Source organism: Pteropus vampyrus, unplaced genomic scaffold (assembly GCF_000151845.1).
Source record: "Pteropus vampyrus isolate Shadow unplaced genomic scaffold, Pvam_2.0 Scaffold162, whole genome shotgun sequence".
Classification (NCBI taxonomy): domain Eukaryota; kingdom Metazoa; phylum Chordata; class Mammalia; order Chiroptera; family Pteropodidae; genus Pteropus; species Pteropus vampyrus.
Genome location: NW_011888943.1, coordinates 2,304,773 through 2,311,924, shown reverse-complemented (window position 1 = coordinate 2,311,924; position 7,152 = coordinate 2,304,773).

Here is a 7,152-nt window from a genome sequence, read left to right as displayed (position 1 = left end):
TAATTAAAACATCAATCATAAAATAGTTACTAAATTCTCATTTGGAAAAATGCTGCAGTGAATTAAGGAAACTTAGCTGAGGCATCAAATATTAGAAAGATTAAAACCTTAGTTGCAGCAACGATAAGGGTACTATTTATTTAGCACTAATACTACCGGCTCTGCTAAATCTTTATACCTTAAAAGATTTTAAGATGTTATTACCCCATTACAAATTCTAGGAAACTCAGTCTCTAAGGTTTTAAATGATATGTTTAGAGTCCAGGTATGTCTACACTGAACATGGATCATGTTGATTATGGGGTTGGCCTTGGGCGTCTCTGAACAAGCAAATGAGCAACGGCTTACCTCCCTTTCTAAATGGGTAAGTAGAGAACTGATCTCACTGATTTTTAACATCCCTTCAAATATCCTTATTTGAAATAATATTCATTCATTCAAAACTATGCCTTGAGCATATGTCAGACACTACTAAATTCTGCTGACGTGGATATTTTTCCATGGAGTTTGCTTTCTAGAAATAAGAAACTGTATTTCTTATAAAGCACAGAATGTGCTTTACTACTCTGAAAAGAATAATTACTATGAGGACAAAGATATTCTTACTAAAACGTAGTATGGGCCACAAGGTTTAACTATAACACTTAAGGCTTATATGAAGTAATGTAGCTAATAAAAATAAATCACCTAAAATTTGGGTGAGGGAATTCATTTAAGAGGAAAAAGCTATGGAAAAATTGAAAACGTTAAATTTCAATGTGAAAGTTGGAAACAAAGTTTCAGCTAATGACAAAAATGAACTTGACTAGAAGAGTTAGTGTACAGGAAACAATAAAAAAGAGTTATTTGTCTAGAGCCAGTCTGTGCAGGAGTTTTATGATGGCAAGCAACAGAAAGCAAATATGACAAATGTAAACCAAAGAGAATTTATTAGAAGAGTATGGTGCCATAGAGTTGGAAAACTCACAGAATTAAAGAGAAACTGGTATACCAGATTTTGGAATGACCCTGAACCAAGGAGTCAAGAAGGTTAGCAATCATCTTATATCTGAATAACCTCATTCAAGACGCCAGCATCATTTTCTCTCTTTTTATCAGTTGTTAAAATCATGGGAGGAAGCACTTGACGGTGGAGAGTTATTCCAAGTCTATTTCTCATGTCAAGAAAAGAAAGTATTTTGCCCACATTAGTTTCCCCAGGAAGAGCCAACCCTTAGGATTATTCTACTACTGACAGTACATAAAATGGGGAGAGAGGAACCCCCCAAAGAAGACAAGAATAGAATGGACAGGCAAAAAAAAAGTGTCCCTACTAAGAATATTACCTAAAAACAACCAATTTATAAATGAGTTCACATGCAATTTTTGGATTTATTCAGATAAATGCCAGTGTTTATCGTTAAATGATAACCGCTTTATTCCATTTGGTCAAATTTGATCTTGGATCATTAGCTTTCATGTTTCCAAATTATTCCTAAAATGCAAATTGGATTCCTCGTTTCCTTATCCCAAACAGTAGTAAGATATAATTATGGACTATTAAACACCTGCTACATTAAAACGAGGTGGGTGGGGGAAATAAGGGTTATGGAGTAATTGAATATTGCTGTTGTGGGGATGTGAAATTGATTTTCATTATAGGAAAATGCCTATGGCAGACGTGGCTGTCTGCGCCTCTATTGCAGGAAAACTAGCAATTGGATGAGTATGATGTAACGTAAGGTACTTCATTCTCTTCATTGCATGTATCTCTCTGACTGAGTTCAGGAAGTTCAATGAGCGCAGTGCATGCAAGTAAGGAAATATTTGATGATGAATCAAGAACTTCCTTGATTGTTCCTACATCTAGGAACATTCAACATTTTATGAGAGCCTACTGTGGGTCAGTACGCTAGGTTAACGTTGGAGTGTTATAGGACTGAAGAAAAATCAGGGTTTCCATGCTAGAGAAGAGGGCAGTCTAGTTGGGGGAACAGAGAAATATGCTAATGTTATGATGGAAACACAAGCTAAGTATATAGTAGGTGCTGTGGAAGCATAGAAAGGCTGGGATTCTAACAGAGTTCCTGCAAGATGAAGCATCCTTCTCCCTCACCAAAAATATAGCACAGTGGTTTTCAAAATATGGTACCCTGACTGGCAAGCAATGCAAGGCTCAACTTGGAACTTGTTATAAATGCAGGGTCTGGGATTCCTCTCCAGATCTACTGAATCAGAAATTCTTGCTGGGCATGGAGCCGAGCAACCTATGTTCCAATAAGCCCTCCAGGTAAGTAATTCTGATGTGCCTCACATTTAAGAGCTGCTGATCCATCAACATGGCTAAGAGTACAGATTTTCCTTCCAGACCAATGGTTCTCGATTCCAGCTACATGTTAGAACCACATGGGAAATTTTTAAAGTTCTCGATGCTCAGACTAAATCATCTAAACCAACTCTCAAGGGTTGGAGCATGGGCTGCACATAAATACATACTTGAAATTTTTTTCCAAGCGATTTGAATGCTAGACCAAATTTTGCTAAATTCAGCCTTCAAATATCGAATATCTTCTAAGAGACAAAGCAGTAGGTTGAGTGCAGATGTGAATAAGAAAGAAAGAAGAGAAATAACTTGTTTTTTGAATATTGCATGCCAGACACTGAACTGGCGGGTAGAGCTGCGTAGAAGGAATGGAAGGAAATAATGAAGGAAAGAGAAACGAAGAGTTAGTGAACTATGTGTTAGACACTCTACAAACATTACCTCATTCAGGTCTCATGACACAACCCTTCCAAGAGGCTGCTATTAGACCTATTTTATAGATGAGAAAACTGACACTCAGAAATAATAAGTAATTTCTTAAGGCTATGAGACTACTAAGTAGCAGAATCAATAGTTAAACCGAAGGTTGTCTACCTCTGGTTCCTACACCCTTTCCTCACTTACTGACAGGTGGTGTGGCACAGTGGATGGGCATGTGGCTCAAGCCAGACTCCCCTCTCTCAAATCCTGGATCTTTCACTTTTGAACTGTGGAACCGTCGGCAGATCACTTAGCCTCTGTCTCAGTTTCCTTCTCTGTAAACTGGGGATGTTAGTGGCACATAGAGTTTTGTAAGGTCAGATGGGTTGGTGGAAATAAAGCTTCTAGAACAGCGTCTGGACTACAGTTAAGTGCTGATGTATTTGCTAGCATAATGAAGGTAATTTTAAAAATCATAGGACTATTACAGCAGGACCCCTGTTCTCATAAACATCATTCAATAAAAGGAGATATAAATATAAACAAATAAGTTGACTATGATGTAACGATTTTATCGAAGTTACAAAAGACTTTAGTTGAATTAACAATTATTTATATTGACATTAAAATGTAAAGTATTCTCTTATCCCCTAGATCTCACTTTTGTGGATCTTTCCTACAGAAGTGAGAAAACGTCAGTGGAAACACAAGTACAAATGTATGTCTTGCCCTTTGCTTTGGGGATGCCCAAAATAAAATAATAATAATAAAAAGAATCAGAAAAAGGAGAGAAGGAGAGGAGAAAGGACAAATGAAGAAAAAAATCACTGGAGGAAAAAAAAATAACCCCAGCGTCTACCAATTGTGAGTGAGTTGAATAAACTATAGTATATCCTTAAATAGAACGTCACACGATTGTTTAAAAAGTTGGATTTTTCCATTTACGCTTAAAAGATTTCCATGATATTACTAAACATACAAACGAAAAACAAGTTGCAGTGTACGTTATATAGTATGATCTCATTTAGAAGATAAACAAAAAAGTACACGTAGGTTTGTATAGGTTTACACATGCATTAAAATGGAGAAGATTTCATACCAATTTCATCACATTATGGCTTCAGGGTTTAGTGTTAGATGAGTAGATGAGGGTTTTTATTCACTTGGTTTGGTTTTTATTTTTGTTCATTAAGGAAACAAAGAAGAAATCGAGTTTGAGATAGTACCAAAACTTTGAAATGTTTCACTCTATATCTCTTCCATCAGATTAAGTGGTTCTGGAGGGCGAGAGTCCCCATAGTCTCATCTTTCATCCTCCAGGCATAGTGCAGATGGAGGCGGTGGGCATTGCGAAATCCTGTGGGTTGCGTTGAGCTGCACTTAGAGACTGCACAATCTCTAAGCAAAGAGCTGATATGTGGCGTGAAGGGAGAGAGGTTGGTTGGTAATGACCCCCACGACCAATAGGTTTAGGTTCATTTTCTACATCAGGGTCTTTGAAACCCAACAGTGAAGGAGAAAATGAACGTTAAGTCTTGATGTGTTAGGTTGTATGTGTGAGTACCTGGGATGGGGAAAACTATTTCAACTTTTTGTGCCGTAAGGTCTTCGTTTGCAAAACATGATGATTTGGATCAGGTCTGCCAATCAGTCCTGTCTATTCTCCACCCAGGGAAATTATGGAGATAAATGAAGTTAAAATATGAATGTTTCTTGGCTTTCTTAGAAATAAGTGTGTGCAAATTACATATGTTGCAAATAATGTGCTGTGATTGAAAAAATCAAATGTTGTTATTTGACTGAAATCAGAGTTCAGGAGTGTCCAACTGTGCATTTCCTTGAATCTTCCCACTATGAAAACATTTTGCAGTACATACGCTTTGGCAAAAAAGCCTGTTTGTGGTCTCAATCATGGTCACCTGATATTTTGATCAGTAATCAACTAGAGTGAAGATGATGTGAGTAACTTATTACAGGGCAATGAAGCATGCTTAGAATTTATTGCCTTATGTCCTGGCAAATGTGAAATATAGACAAGCTCATTCTGTAGCACCTTGAAATCATTTCAGAGGTAATAGATTAGTCAGCTTCACTTAGCCAGCAAGCAAGTGTTGATCGTTTGTCATTTGTAGGTGGACTTTTCCTTCCTTTTTCCTCTTTGTCCCAGGAATGTAGGTGATTTAAAGAAAGACGGGCTTCTGAATTCATTTTCACCCTCACAGACTCTGTACCTCGTCCATGACTGAGATCCAGATGACTTTGTGCAAAATAATTAGATTTCATTTGCCGCAGATGGTGCTTTGGCCACGTTGGCAAAAGTTGGCTCTTCTATCTATGTGCTAAATCAATATTCCAATCTGGTCTTCTGGCGAAGTTGACTTGGACCTGCAGCATAAATCTGGCAAAAAAAAAAAAAAAAGCAAAGAAAATAGAATTGAATATGGACTGGATCCATTGAAAACCACTGCCTCCAGACTTATGTTTTTCTCTTGAATGGCTGCCAAGAATGCAATACAGAAGGAAGATGGACAGTGTCCTGTTAGATCTTTCTTATAAGACTAGAGCTTTCTAAAAAGACTAAATTCTTAATGGATCTTCCCGAAAAATCCCTTGGCTCTGGCTGAATACCATGAAGATCCTTGTTTAGAGCAAGCACTTAATGTGAGAATTGCTTGGTCTATTTCTGGATTCCCAAATTTGGACCAGTGATAATCAGACAGTCATGTTTATATTTGCCAATATTCTGGCAATTCCAAAAGGCAAAAATATGACTCAAACTGTCTTCAGTAATAATTGATTGACTGATGTAACAGAAAAATTCAGAGTAATCTTCAGGCATGGCTGGGTTCGGGTGCTCGGACTCTGTCATTAGGAATTTGTCTGTATTTCCTCTCTTCACTTTTCTTCTATTTAGCTTTAGTTAGACTCTTGGTTCATTGCAATAAAATGACCTTCAGAACTTCTAGATAAACATTCGATTCAAATGGCAACGCCACTATAAAGGGAATTATTCTGTAGTGATTTCATCAAAATCTTATGGTGTGGTGTGTCTTATTGCTCTAGCTTGTGTACGTCCCTAAACCAAACCTGACATCCAGGTAGAAGAAATGCTCTGATTGGTCATGGCTTAGTCACGTGATCTCTCATGGACCAACCTGAGTAGACCCAACCCTACAAAAACTGTAGGGACTGAATTCAGGAGGATTTCTTTCCAAAGGACGAAAGATGGCCTGTGACTCAAGAACGGAGAGTAGATGATGGGCAGTAAAAATAAACCAACCAACAAATAGAGACATATGTCTATTGGGGGGAAAAATGGGAAGACCATTGACATAAAAAATTATTCACATCCCCAGCATTTTCTTTACTCGGGTCTCTAGTAGAATAATCAAACCGTGACCACTGTCAGGTCTTGGGAAGGACATCATCGTTACTTTTCTTTCCCTTCTCCTATTGAATGTTTTTCCTCAGAAGAGGTTCATACGACTGAGTTATTACAAGGTCCTTGCATTTTTATTCTTGATGACACAATTAAAATGCACCAGTGACCTCAATATTCTAAAGGAAAAAAGAGATGCTAGGGACCACATAAAGCATTTTGAATCTGGAAAGAATTGTTTAAAGAGAGCTAGACTTTAAGAGTGCTTTCATTTTAAAACACCAATTGAAAAGAGCAGAAATGCTTGTATTAAATTTTAATGTTGGGGAAATGGGCTCTGTCAGGAGATACAAGGCTGTAGAGCTTATAAAGTATTGTGAGTGCATTTGGACTTTAAATTCTTCCTAAATGCCATAGGATCCATTTTACATTAGTAACATCTAAACCAAAGAGGGAGATAGTTTATATTCCAGAAGGAAAACTGTAGCTAGAAGTCATGCCTACCCCACCCCCACATGGATTCTATATTATACTTGTGAACCTTGGACACCAAAGGGTTTATTCTAAAGCCGAAAGATTTGTGTGTATGCTAGAGCTGGAATTTTAATTCTCTCTCTTGGACACAAATGTAAGAGAGGTTTGAGAAAGATGAGAAAAACAGTTGAGTATCAAAGAAGAAGATGACCCTAAAATTTAATACTATGACTCATCTTCTAATTAAATAAAGATCTAGACATATGCCTATTTTCAGTGAGGACATTTCAAAGGGAGGTGCTTCTTCTTTGAAGCAGGGTAGATTTTAAAATATATAATCACTATAATCTATGTTTGGCCATTCCTTTGGTAGGTTTAAAGAGGGTCCTGTATGGAAGTGAACCCCTCAGTCTTCTCATAGCGCTTTGTCCCTACCCCTGTCATAGAAATTCATTCATTTATTCACTCACCCACTTATTCGTTTAAGAGGTATTTACTGAGTATCGGCTATATTGCAGGCACTATGGCCTCACCGAGGAACAAGGCAGACAAAGCCAGTGATCTCCTGGAGTGGCAG